Source organism: Terrapene carolina, unplaced genomic scaffold (assembly GCF_002925995.2).
Source record: "Terrapene carolina triunguis isolate 2854851 unplaced genomic scaffold, T_m_triunguis-2.0 Scaffold139, whole genome shotgun sequence".
Classification (NCBI taxonomy): Eukaryota; Metazoa; Chordata; order Testudines; family Emydidae; genus Terrapene; species Terrapene triunguis.
In genome coordinates this window covers 591,608-604,394 of record NW_020664490.1, presented here as the reverse complement: position 1 = coordinate 604,394, position 12,787 = coordinate 591,608, and positions in this window count along the sequence as shown.

Sequence of the window (12,787 nt, the reverse complement as noted above, 5' to 3'; positions counted from 1 at the left end):
TAAACATTGATCAGGGCTGGGAGCTGGGCCAAGGTTAAGAGCCCAGAGTCTGGGATCCAGGTAAGGGAAGATCTAGGGCAAAAGTATACTAGAGCTCTGCATCACTCAGATAACTCCCAGAAATGGCTTCCTGGTTTATATGGAGAGTGACAGCCAATCAGCAAATCACAAAGAGCTATCATTCATGCCCCTTAGGGCGGGACTTCCTTCAGGACTTAACCTCACAGTACTTCTCAATGGCAACCCCCCTCCCCCAGAACCCTAGTGGCAATGAGGAAGTGGTGCCTGCTGCAGTCTCTGGTTCTAGGCCCAACACCCTTTCCCTGGCAACCCTCTTTTTCAGGCTAGAACCAGGCCAGGCTTGTCTGGATGAGCCTTATGAAACTCTTTCACCAGGTCAGAGGCGTGGACATGGGAGGCAGGTTCCCAAGTGCACTCTTCGGATCCATATCCTTCCCAATGTACAAAATAGTATAGTCATCCTCAGGTGCATTTGGAATCAAGGATGATGTGCACCACATATTCTTCATGATCCTGGACACCGACCCTCAGGGGTGGAGGCCCAGGGGGGTCCTCAGCATAGGATTTTAGGAGGGACATGTGGAACATGGGATCTATCTTGAGGGATTAGGGAAGCTTTGAAAGCAACAGGGTTGACTTGCTGGCATATCCAGAAAGGTCCCAGGAACTGGTGGTCCAGCTTGCAGGAGGGTCTACTGAACAGAAGATGCTTCAAAGCAAGCCAGACTTTCTGGCCTACAGAGAGAGCCAGGGCCTTCTAGCGCCACTGGTCAGCATACCACTTGTAAGCTCTCTGCACAGTCTCTAAGTGGTCCTTCACTTCCTCCTGGATATGATGGATTTCTTGGCAGCAGCTGGGTTCAGCAATGCTGCTGGTAGTGCCAAGTGGAATCAGGGGTGGAACTCATAATTTGTGAAGAAAGGGCTCTGTCCTGTCAAGGTATGGTCTGCATTATTGTAGGAAAACTCAGCAAGTGGTAAGAGTTTGTACCAGTTATCTTGGTGATAGTTAGTGAAGTATCTGAGGTGCTGTTCCAGTATCTGGTTCACCCTCTCAGCCTGTCCATCTGTTTGGAGGTGGTAAGCAGTGGAGGTAGAAGTGCAGATTTCCAGTAGCCACAGGATTTTGCACCAGGTGAATTGGGGGTCTTGATCTGAGACAATGTGGTCCAGGAACTTGTGAAGATGAATAATATGTCTTATCAAGAGTTGGCCATTAACCTCAGCAGAGGGTAGGCAGCTGCAGGGGATGAAGTGGGCCATTTTTGTCAAGTGGTCCACAACCATCAAGACAAGTTAGAGAGTTCCACAATGAAGTCTAGTGAAATTAATGTCCAGGGCTTTGTGGGTGTTTCTAGGGGTACCAAAGTACTAAGGGGCTTGGTTCAAGGTATCCTAGTGTGAGCACAGAACTTGGATGAATCTACATGGGCTTAAATTTTGGCCCTTATGCAGGCCAGTAGAGAAAGGAGGAGGCTGTGCGGGAAGTCTTATGATAATCAAAGTGTCCTGCCAATGGGGTGTCATGACAAAAGCATAGTACCTTAAGGTGGGGAGCCCCTTGGAGGACATACATGCTCACATTGAAATACATTACTTCCTCATGTTTGGAGCAGTGGATCTAGGTCCCTGAGTGCTTGGGAAGTGGTTCCCAGGTGAGGTGGTCCTCCTATAAGGCAGAAAGAACAAGGGAGATTAAATCTTGGTGAATTGCCATGTTGAGGAAATTACTGGGCTTAGAATCATAGAATCATAGGACTGGAAGGGCCCTCGAGAGGTCATCTAGTCCAGTCTCCTGCACTCATGGAAGGACTAAGTATTACCTAGACCAGAGGTTCTCAAACTGTGGTCCGCGGATCAAGAGCTGCATTCAGGTGGTCCACGGATAGTTCCCTCTAAGGTGCATGCCTGGGTGGCCGCACACAAGAGAATGAAGGGCCACCCACCTAATTAGTGGAACCGCGCAGGCATGGCACCGCTAATTAGGTGCCTGGACCCTGAAGAAGATGCACATGTAAGGTGAGGTGGTGACCTTGGCAGGAATAGGGGGTAGGTGGGAGGGGGCAGTGGAGTGAGAAGAGAGGGTGGGGGGAATTTGGGATGTGCAGGGCTGTGTTGGCCAGAGAAAGAGGCAACTTTCCCCAGCTCCAGGACTGCGGCTGCCAGGGAGAGATGGCCCTCCTTCCCAACCCCAGCTCAGGGGCTGCTGCGGTGGGGAAGAGAGGGAGAGAATCCCCTCCTTCCCAGCCCAGCTCGGTGGCTGCTGTGGCGGGTGGGACCACCCTCCTTCCCAGCCCCAACTCAGGGGCTGCCGCAGTGCGGGAGAGAGGGCACATCCATCACATTAGAAAGGTAAGATTACTGATATTAAAATATGAGTTGTGTGCTTTTATTTGTAGGAAAAAAAAGTTAATTGTTATAAAGGTTTTTTATATATAGTGCTTTTATCCAAAGCACTTTACAATAGTTAGCTAATGGTACAAACATTTGGAAAGATCATTAAATGGTCCGCTGAGATCTTCAGCAATTTTCAAGTGGTCCGCGGAAAAAAAAGTTTGAGAACAACTGACCTAGACCATTCCTGACAGGTGTTTGTCTAGCCTGCTCTTAAAAATCTTCAATGATGGAGATTCCACAGCCTCTCTAGGCAATTTATTCCAGTGCTTAACCAACCTGACAGTTAGGAAGTTTTTCCTAATGTCCAACCCAAACCTCCCTTGCTGCAATTTAAGCCCATTGCTTCTTGTCCTATCCTCAAGGTTAGGAAGAACGATTTTTCTCCCTCCTCCTTGTAACAACCTTTTATGTACTTGAAAACTTATCATGTCCCCTCTCAGTCTTCTCTTTTCCAGACTAAACAAACCCAGTTTTTTCAATCTTCCCTCATAGATCATGTTTTCTAGATCTTTAATCATTTTTGTTGCGCTTCTATGGACTTTCTCCAATTTGTCCACATCTTTCCTGAAATGTGGCACCCAGAACTGGACACAATACTCCAGTTGAGGCCTAATCAGAGTAGAGCAGAAGCACTACTTCTTGTGTCTTGTTTACAACACTCCTGCTAATACATCCCAGAATGATGTTCCCTTTTTTTGCAACACTGTTACACTGTTGACTCATATTTAGCTTATGGTCCACTATGACCCCCAGGTCCCTTTCCACATTACTCTTTTCTAGGCAGTCATTTCCCATTTTGTATGTGTGCAACTGATTGTTCCTTCTTTGCATTTGTCCTTATTGAATTTCATCCTATTTACTTCAGAACATTTCTCCAGTTTGTCCAGATCATTTTGAATTTTAATCCTATCCTCCAAAGCACTTGCAACTCCTCCCAGCTTGGTATTGTCCGAAAACTTTATAAGTGTACTCTCAGTCTATACCATTATCTAAATCATTGATGAAGATATTTAATAGAACCGGACCCAGAACTGATCCCTGCAGGACTCCACTCGTTATGCCCTTCCAGCATGACTGTGAACCACTGATAACTACTCTCTGGGAACGGTTTTCCAACCAATTTTGCACCCACCTTATAGTAGCTCCGTCTAGGTTGCATTTCCCTAGTTTGTTTATGTGAGACAGTATCAAAAGCCTTACTAAAGTCAAGATATACCACGTCTACCGCTTTCCCCCATCCACAAGGCTTGTTACTCTGTCAAAGAAAGCTACTAGGTTGGTTTGACACAATTTGTTCCTGACAAATCTATGCTGACTGTTACTTATCACCTTATTATCTTCTAGGTGTTTGCAAATTGATTGCTTAATTATTTGCTCCATTATCTTTCTGGATACAGAAGTTAAGCTGACTGGTCTGTAATTCTCTGGGTCGTCCTTATTTCCTTTTTTATAGATGGGCACTATATTTGCTCTTTTCCAGTCTTCTGGAATCTCTCCCATATTCCATAACTTTTCAAAGATAATTGCCAATGGCTCAGATATCTCCTCAGTCAGTTCCTTGAATATTTTAGGATGTATTTCAACAGGCCCTGGTGACTTGAAGACATCTAACTTGTCTAACTAATTTTTAACTTGACCTTTTCCTATTTTAGTCTCTGATCCTACCTCATTTTCACTGACATTCACTATGTTAGACGTCCAATCACCACCAGCCTTCTTGATGAAAACCGAAACAAAGAAGTCATTAAGCACCTCTGCCTTTTCCACATTTTCTGTTATTATTCCCCCCCTGCCCACATTGAGTAACAGGCCTATCCTGTCCTTGGTCTTCCTTTTGCTTCTAATGTATTTGTCAAATGTTTTCTTGTTACCCTTTATGCCTCTAGCTAGTTTGATCTCGTTTTGTGCCTGGGCCTTTCTAATTTTGTCCCTACATACTTGTGTTATTTCTTTATATTCATCCTTTGTAATTTGACCTAGTTTCCACTTTTTGTATGACTCTTTTTTGATTTTTAGATCATTGAAGATCTGGTTAAGCCAGGGTGGTCTCTTGCCATACTTCCTATCTTTCCTACACAGTGAGATAGTTTGCTCTTGTGCCCTTAATAATGTCTCTGGAAAACTGCCAACTGTAGAGTCTGGGCTGCTTTTGCATCTATAAAATAGTCTGCAACTGGGGTTGATCATGGCTGACTGTAGGGCAATCGACCTCCATCCCCCTAGGATGCAGCAAATGTGGGGGGAAACCTGTGTTATTTTGGTTGGGTTCTTTTCAAAGGCATGGGACATAGCTTTGGGCTTGTTGCCCCAATGACACCCAGACAGTACCCCTTACTGGGTCTGAGCTGATCTCTTTCCCTATTTCAGTTTGGATGGACAGGAAGCAAGTGAATGTCCTGATATTCTGCAGTAGAAACAGAGGTTAAATTGCTGACAGCATTCCTTTTCTTCCAGGGTCAGATGTTTGTGACCCATGGCTTAGTTCCATGGTCCTAGGCACAGTGGGTGGGTATGGCAGCATTGGGCTGCCTTTTTTTCCTCTCTTCCTTCTGCTCAGGTAGCCACGTGTCAATACGAAGTACAAGGTCAATGAAGGTACCCAGTTGGCATTGAGCAATCTCATCTTTGACCTCTTCGCTGAGACCCCACCGGAACTGGTGCTGTCACACTGCCTTGTTCCACTTGACATCAGTCCACCAGCTGTGGGAAATGGGCAGTGTATGAAGTGGCCATCCCTTGCCATAGTCTAAGTTACCAAAGGTTGGCTTCTGCCGAAGTAAGGGCAAGGTGTGGGTCATCACAGATGGTTGAGCATTCTCGCAGGAAGTTGTCCCAGTTGAAGAGTGCCAGGCTGTTTTGTTTTAACAGAAGGGAGGGCCAATCTAATGCTTCTCCCACAAGCAGTCTAATCATCAGTCCCAACTTTGCTTGGTCTATGTGGGGTATGTTCAAGGCCATAGTAGGAAGAGCAGCTGACACTGGTTTAGTAAACCTGGATATCTCTGGTGGTCCCAGTCAAATCGCTCTGGTAGCAGCACTTCAGAGCCCTGTTCAGGGGGTGGGGTGCTCTGCCCAAGCTCACAAGGCAGCTGCCTCTCCTTGTGAACACACAAGCTGCTCTCAAAGGATTTGCACTTCAGACATGAGTTGCCCAGTATGGTTCTGTAACTGAGCCAGCTGCTCATGCAGGGCCAGCACTTTGGCTGCGGCCTGCGCTAACTGGGCCTGCAGCACAATAGTCTTCATCTGCAAGCAGGCAGCTCATTCCTGGGGGTTTGGGTTCCCCTTGGAAATGAGATAAGAGATGGAGCTGGCCCTTCCATTGTCTGTTGAGGGATTGGCAGAAGGGGCAGCATGGGGTAGTCTGCGCAATCTGTCAAGGCCAGGTAGTGAGCCGCCTGTGAGCATGGGATGAGAGGCTCAGAATCTGTAACAAAGTGTAACAGAGTGAGAGTAACAAACAGAGTGAGAGGTGAGAATCTGGGTCAGACCATGCCAAGGTCTTGCACCAGGGTCAGCAATAGTCCAACGCTGAAGACAGTAAACCAAGATCAGGGTTGGGAACCATGTCAGGGCCAAGGTCGAGAGCCGAAACTCAGGGATTCAGGCAAAGAACGATGAGGCCGGGCCTAGGTTAAAAGCACACCAGATGTCTGCATTGCTCAGACAACCCCCAGAAATGGTCTCCTGTTTCATATGGAGAGTGTCAGACATTCAGGGAATCATGTAGGACAGTTGTTCATACCCCTTAGGGCAGGACTTGTTGCAGGGCTTAGCCTCACTATATTTCTTGGGGACAAATTTACCGGGGCCCCTGCTGGCAACGAGGAAGCTGTGTCTGCCTTACTCTCTGGTACAATGTAACAGATGAGGAAATGGAGACAGACGGGCTGTTGAGTTTAATAGGAAGTTCTACGTAGAAATGGATATGGTGATACTGCACAGAGTTACAATGTTAGACAGACATTTTCAAGAGAACCTAAGCAAGTTAGCTTCCGACCCAGACTTATTTTCAATGGGGTTCAGGCACCTATATTCCATATGCATTTTGGAAAAATCTCATCTTTAAATGCTCAGAAGTCAGGAACTTCAGTTTCCAGCTCAGTGTTATTTGCTGCATATTTGAGAGACAAGGTGGGTGAGGTAATATCTTTTATTGGACCAACTTCTGTTGGTAAGAGAGACAAGCTTTCGAGCTTACACAGAGCTCTTCTTCAGGTCTGGGAAAGGTACAGCTAAATGCAAGGATGGAACAGATAAGGAGTTAAATAAACTGGAACACTTGTCTCTTTTACCAAGGTTGGTGCAATAAAAATTACCTTGCCCACCTGTCTCTCTAATAGCCGGGAATCAACATGTCTACAACACTTATTTGCTGCATTGCACATATAGCAGGGAGCTAAATTTTACTTTCAAGCACAGCAGAAACTCAGAGTTACAAATACCTCAGGAATGTTCATCACTCTGAACAGAACATTATGGTTGTTCTTTCAAAAGTTTACTACTGAAGATTGACTTAATACTGCTTTTTACTATGCAGAAGAAAAATACTGCTTTTAACCATTTTAATTTAAATGAAACAGGCACAGAAACATTTCCTTTACCTTGTCAAAAAAAATTTTAATTTCCATTTTTTTTTAGTAGATCACATTTAACACAGTACTATACTGTATTTGCTTTTGTTTTGGTCTCTACTGCTGCCTGATTGCATACTTCTGGTTCCAAATGAGGTGTGTGGTTGACTGGTCAGTTCATAACTCTGGTGTTTGTAACTCTGAGGTTCTACTGTACATGTATACAGCTCCCATTGCAGTCTACGGAGTTGTGTGTGTATATCTGCATATAAAATTCAATTAACAGCATAATTATTGCACTTATTCCACTGGAAATTGACCTGCAGACTAATCCTCCTTAGGGACTAGTTACTAGGAAAGTTCAAACTTGTAATGTTGTCATTTTGGTTCTGTGTGCACAAAACAAAGCACTGTCCTGATTTTAAAAGTGCTGAACATCTGCAGCTCCCATTGACTTCAATGGGATTTGTGACTGCTCAGTACTTCTGAAAATGAGACATAATTTTACAGCAGAAAAGGTCTTTTAACTTTATTATAACCAAGAACATATGAACATATTCTATGCAAACTGTAAAAAAATTATTTGGAACTGAGAGCATTCATGGAAATGTCAAACAAAAAATTTTTCAGAAACTTATGAGCATATAGAGACAGGAGGTTATAATGGAAGTCTTGCAACAGTATAGTGCAGTATGAAAATAGAAATGAAATTATTTATTATTAAAATAAGTTATTATAGTTGTAATAAGTGATTACAAGGGTTAGCAGTATGTTAAAGGATCAGTTGACTTCATGTTGACAAAGTTGACTCTATTGACTTGGGTTTTTTTTTTTTTTTTTTTTCATATAAGCAAAGATAGATTATTTTTTTACAGGCTGTAATATTCAAATCCATTTTTGTAAAGCTCAAAAACAGCAGCTTCTGGTTTAAATGGTTCTGAGAAGCCATTCAGAACTGACTTCAAGTACAATCTTTGAATAAAACCACAGATAGGTTGTTTGTTTTTTCAAGCTAAAATTAGTCAGAGCCATCAATACAAATGGTCTGTATACCTGCAAGTATTTGTGGTGTGCTGCCCAGAGTGCCCACATGGTGCCACATACTAACTTAAACTAGCAATTTGGAAGGATTTCAACATGAGCCTTCCTGATTTCCTTGTCTAGGGGCTTTCTGAGTAATTAAAGATTGCCAGGTTCTTTATGAAGGCCAGCACCATATTAAATAGGTAGTATCAAAAATGAAGCTTTAGAACCAGTGCAGTTCTATGTATTGTATAACAGCACTTTTAATAAACTAGAACAGAGTAGAAACACCTAGCGTCACCTTCCCCTTCAGATATTATTAACACCAATCAGTACTGCAATATATTACCAGTGGGCCCAATTCATGATGATCCATGCCCTGTTTGGGCTCATTTTTTTGCACACACAAAACTGAAAGTAATGCAAAGCTGAGTTACTTGTTATACAATGGTTAGGGCCCTACCAAATTCAGTCATTTTTGTCAATTTCACAGTCATAGGATTTTAAAAATTGTAAATTTCATGATTTCAGATATTTAAATCTGAAATTTCACAGTGTTGTAATTGTAGGACTCGTGACTCAAAAAGGAGTTGTGGGGGGTCGCAAGGTTATTGTGGGTGGAGGGGTTGCAGCACTGCTACCTTTACTTCTGCGCTGCTGCTGGTGGTGGCGTTGCCTTCAGAGCTGGGCAGCTGGAGAGCAGTGGCTGCTGGCTGGGAGCCCAGCTCTGGAGGCAGAACCACCGCCAGCAGCAGCACAGAAATAAGGGTGGCATGGTATGGTATTGCCACCCTTACTTCTGTGCTGCTGCTGGCGGGGTGCTGCCTTCAGTGCTGGGCACCTGGTCAACAGCCGCTGCTCTCCGGTCACCCAGCTCTGAAGGCAGCGCAGAAGTAAGGGTGGCAATACTGTGACCCCCCCCCAAAATAACCTTGCGCCCCCCCCCCCGCAACTCTCTTTTGGGTCAGGACCCACAATTTGAGAAACACTGGTCTCCCTTGTTAAATCTGTATAGTATAGGGTAAAAGCACACAAACGACCAGATTTCGTGGGGGGAGACCAGATTTATGGTCCATTATGTGTTTTTCATGGCCGTGAATTTGGTATGGCCCTAACAATGAATGATTATAACAAGTGATTGTAACGACCAACCACTGTAGAGTGCACAAAGCTGAAAGAGAGGCAGAGGCTACACAGATACTAAACAAAGTGTTGTTATGATCACTGAAATAACACCAGTGTGTGAAAAGAGGAGAGGTCTAGCTATGTATATAAGGACATGTACTACAGCTAAAGCTAAGTGACAATAATTCATGTGATTGTCACTTTAAAAATTGATACCCCAGAATGTCACTGGCATTGGCAGCCTTACACCTGTGGCACAAGACTTTTCTCTTTCTTGCACATGTCTGATTTATCATGCACTTTGGAAACATATATGTAGTGCTTGTTCTCTTGACAGGTCAGAGACTGGATTGTGCCCTCAGCATATCATCATCACCCAAGCATGTCAAGTAGCACTCTAGTTGAAGGATATCAAAATATAGCTTCCCTTGCATGCAATCCCAGCAGCAGCAGCTGTTGAAGTAGCTGTCCTAGATAATGCCACAAAGGCAAATTCTTCCCAGCTGTTTATTATGTGTTTGATTGAAAAGCGATAAAAATGTAAATGATAGATAAGAGTTTACACTGTTAAAATGAGCAGCCCAAATAAGATATTTCCCTGTGAATCTCTAGTTAAGCTCCACATTCACCGCACTATGCACCCAGGTATTTATAGCATAATGTGTGCAAAACATAGCTCTCTCACCACACTGGCAATGCATAATAGTTAGGCACCCAACTTTCAAAGGGAGTTGGGCACCAACCTCCCTTAACCACTTTTGAAAATCTCAGCTTGACTCTACGCTTACATATGATTTGGTATTTTCCTATAGCATAGTGTGCATTGTTTCATTTGCTATGACTTTGTACCACATTAATGATAATTATTAAGTTTAGATTGAGGGATCTGCTAAGCCTACATATTTGGAAAGATAGGAAGGAAGACAGTGGTTAGATAGAAAGAAATGGATTCGGGCAGATGTTCTGTTTTATCATCAAAGAACTTTGTAGTCTTGTCTAGTCATTTCTAGTGTGTTCATACTTTGGATTTATAAATGGCCCTTTAAGGAGTAATCAGTCTCAGGGTAGATGAATGTAACACCGATTTGACCAACTATATATGCATCTTGTTAAAAGTTTGTGGAGAAATGCTACTTCCAACATTCAAATGCCATTAAATGTAAATCAAAAGACCACGGCGTCAGTCTGACCTCTTACACAAGTCCACAGCTTGCAGTGAAACCAGAGCAGAAACTGGAGTCAGCCAGCCACTGAGGGTATGTCTACACTACAGGATTAATCCGAATTTAGATAATTCGAATTTGGGAAACAGGTTGTATAAATTCGGTGGTGTGCGGCCACACTACCCCATTAACTTAAACACAGTAATTCGGTGGTGTGCCTCCACACTAACCCTAATTCGAATTAACAAAATCGATTTAGGCTCTACTCCGTTCGTCGAGGTGGAGTACAGAAATCGATTTAAAGGGCCCTTTAATTCGAATTAACTGGCTCTGTAGTGTGGACGGGTGAAGGGTTAATTCGGATTAAGGCAGCTAAATCCGAATTAAAGTCCTAGTGTAGACCAGGCCTGAGGGAGGAACATAGGCCCGCATGCTGCTGCTGGTAAAATACATTCCAAAGTTTGGCATGTGGGTCCCACGGCTGTGACATACATATCACATGTGTTGCCAAAAGTACTGGCTTCAATTCTGCAGCAGAGAGAGAAGAAAATAGGGCAAGTACAATCAACAGTGCCAGCAAGAAGAGGAGACCATGCCAAATTACAATTGAAATAGATACATGTGCCATGTTCTATAGCAATGCTGCTTTACAGAAACACCACCCTTGCGTTTTGAAAAACAAATGGCCTACAATACAAAATGTTGCTATATGTACCATGAATTGGCTAGAACAGAAACCCAGATAAAATGAATTTCTAAAAATCAGCTTCTGTTTGCGAGTCATTCATGAACAGAAAAGGGGCAAAATTCAGTCCATAAAGTGTAGCAACAAAGATAATGTTTTCATAAAAACATCCTATTCCAGGCTGGCAATGTTTTTGTGAAACACCTTGTCCTGTCAGCAGTCACTGGGTCTATTGGGACTGGGTAAAATGGATTTTTCTAACTCACTGAATCAGGTGGCCTGTTAGCCCAGCTGGATATAAGGGAGTGGTTCTCTGAAGAGAGAGAGAGAGAGAGATTCGACCTAGAGTGTGGGCTGTGCAGTCCACAAGAAGAAATAGTGGTAGCAGCCAAGGCTGAGAAGTCTGGGGCTGGATTGTGTTATTTCATTTAAGTTCCTTTCATGAATAAAGCCAAACATCCAGAAAAGGGTAAGATTTGACATGTTTGGATTTCTGTAATAATAAAAGATGTGTTTTTATTCCATGCTGGGTAATTCCAGAAGAGAATAGCAATTTGCACTTCAATGTATTTCCAGTTCCTAGTACAGTGAATAATTTCCCATAGCCTCAGCCCTTTTATAATGGGAATATTTTCCTACAAATCATACAGAATGAGTTTGCCTGTATAATATACTATCTTCCACTCAGGGCCAATGCAAAAAGAGCCAACATAGCTACAGCATATGCTCAAAACCATGGCACAGGTCTCTAGAACGACATACATAAGAACATCCTTTATTTCAAATTATGTGAGCATCAAGCTAAATTATAATGACAGTTCTACCCTTGCAACAGGAGTCACTATTTTGTTAATCCTCTCAACTAGATCTGGTCAAATAATACCAATAAAAAAGTGATTTGCTAATATTTTTGTTGCAAGTTCACAAAGTGAAAAGTTATAAAGTGACAAGTTTATTCACCCATCTTTGCAAGGATGCAAATTATCACCGATTTACTCATAAATTATTCATATATTTTAGCATGCATGATTTAGTCATCTGCAAATTTACTTTGAAACACTTCATTTGTTGTTCACAGTTTGAAATGTTTCAGTCATCCAATCACATAGCAGAAACAGTACCATGTGACTAAGCGTATGTCTGCACTGCAAAACAAAACCCAAAGCAGTGAGTCTCAGAGCCTAGGTCAACTGAATTGGGTTCATGGGGCTCACTCTATGGGGCTAAAAATAACAGTGCAGATATTCAAGCTCATGCTGGAGTCCAGGCTTTGAAACCCGGCTAAAGGGGTGGCCCTCAGAGCACAATTTTTGAGACTCTGACAACTTGGGCAGTTCTTATTTTATGAAAAGTTCTATGTTTAATCTAAGTTAATAGGGTACTTTAGAAATGTAATGGGGTTCTATTAGAGAGATGGAAGGCAGTGGTGAAAACCCTTTGGTCCACGTGGAATGGAGAAGCATGAGAGAGAGAGAGATTACCAACATAGGAATTGCCATACCGGATCCCTCAGTGGTTACCATGCAGTGGTCCATCTAGTCCAGTAGCTTCTTTTGGACAGTGCCATTACCAGATGCTACAGAGGCAGGAGCAAGAAATTCTGCAATAGGCAGTTATGGAATAACCCACATACAGGGAAAGATTTTTCATAACCCCATTCAGTTAGAGGTTCGCTTATGCCTTGAAACATGAAGTTTTATAAAAACAACAAGGAGTCTGGTGGCACCTTAAAGACTAACAGATTTATTTGGGCATAAGCTTTCGTGGGTAAAAACCTCACTTCTTCGGATGCATAGAGT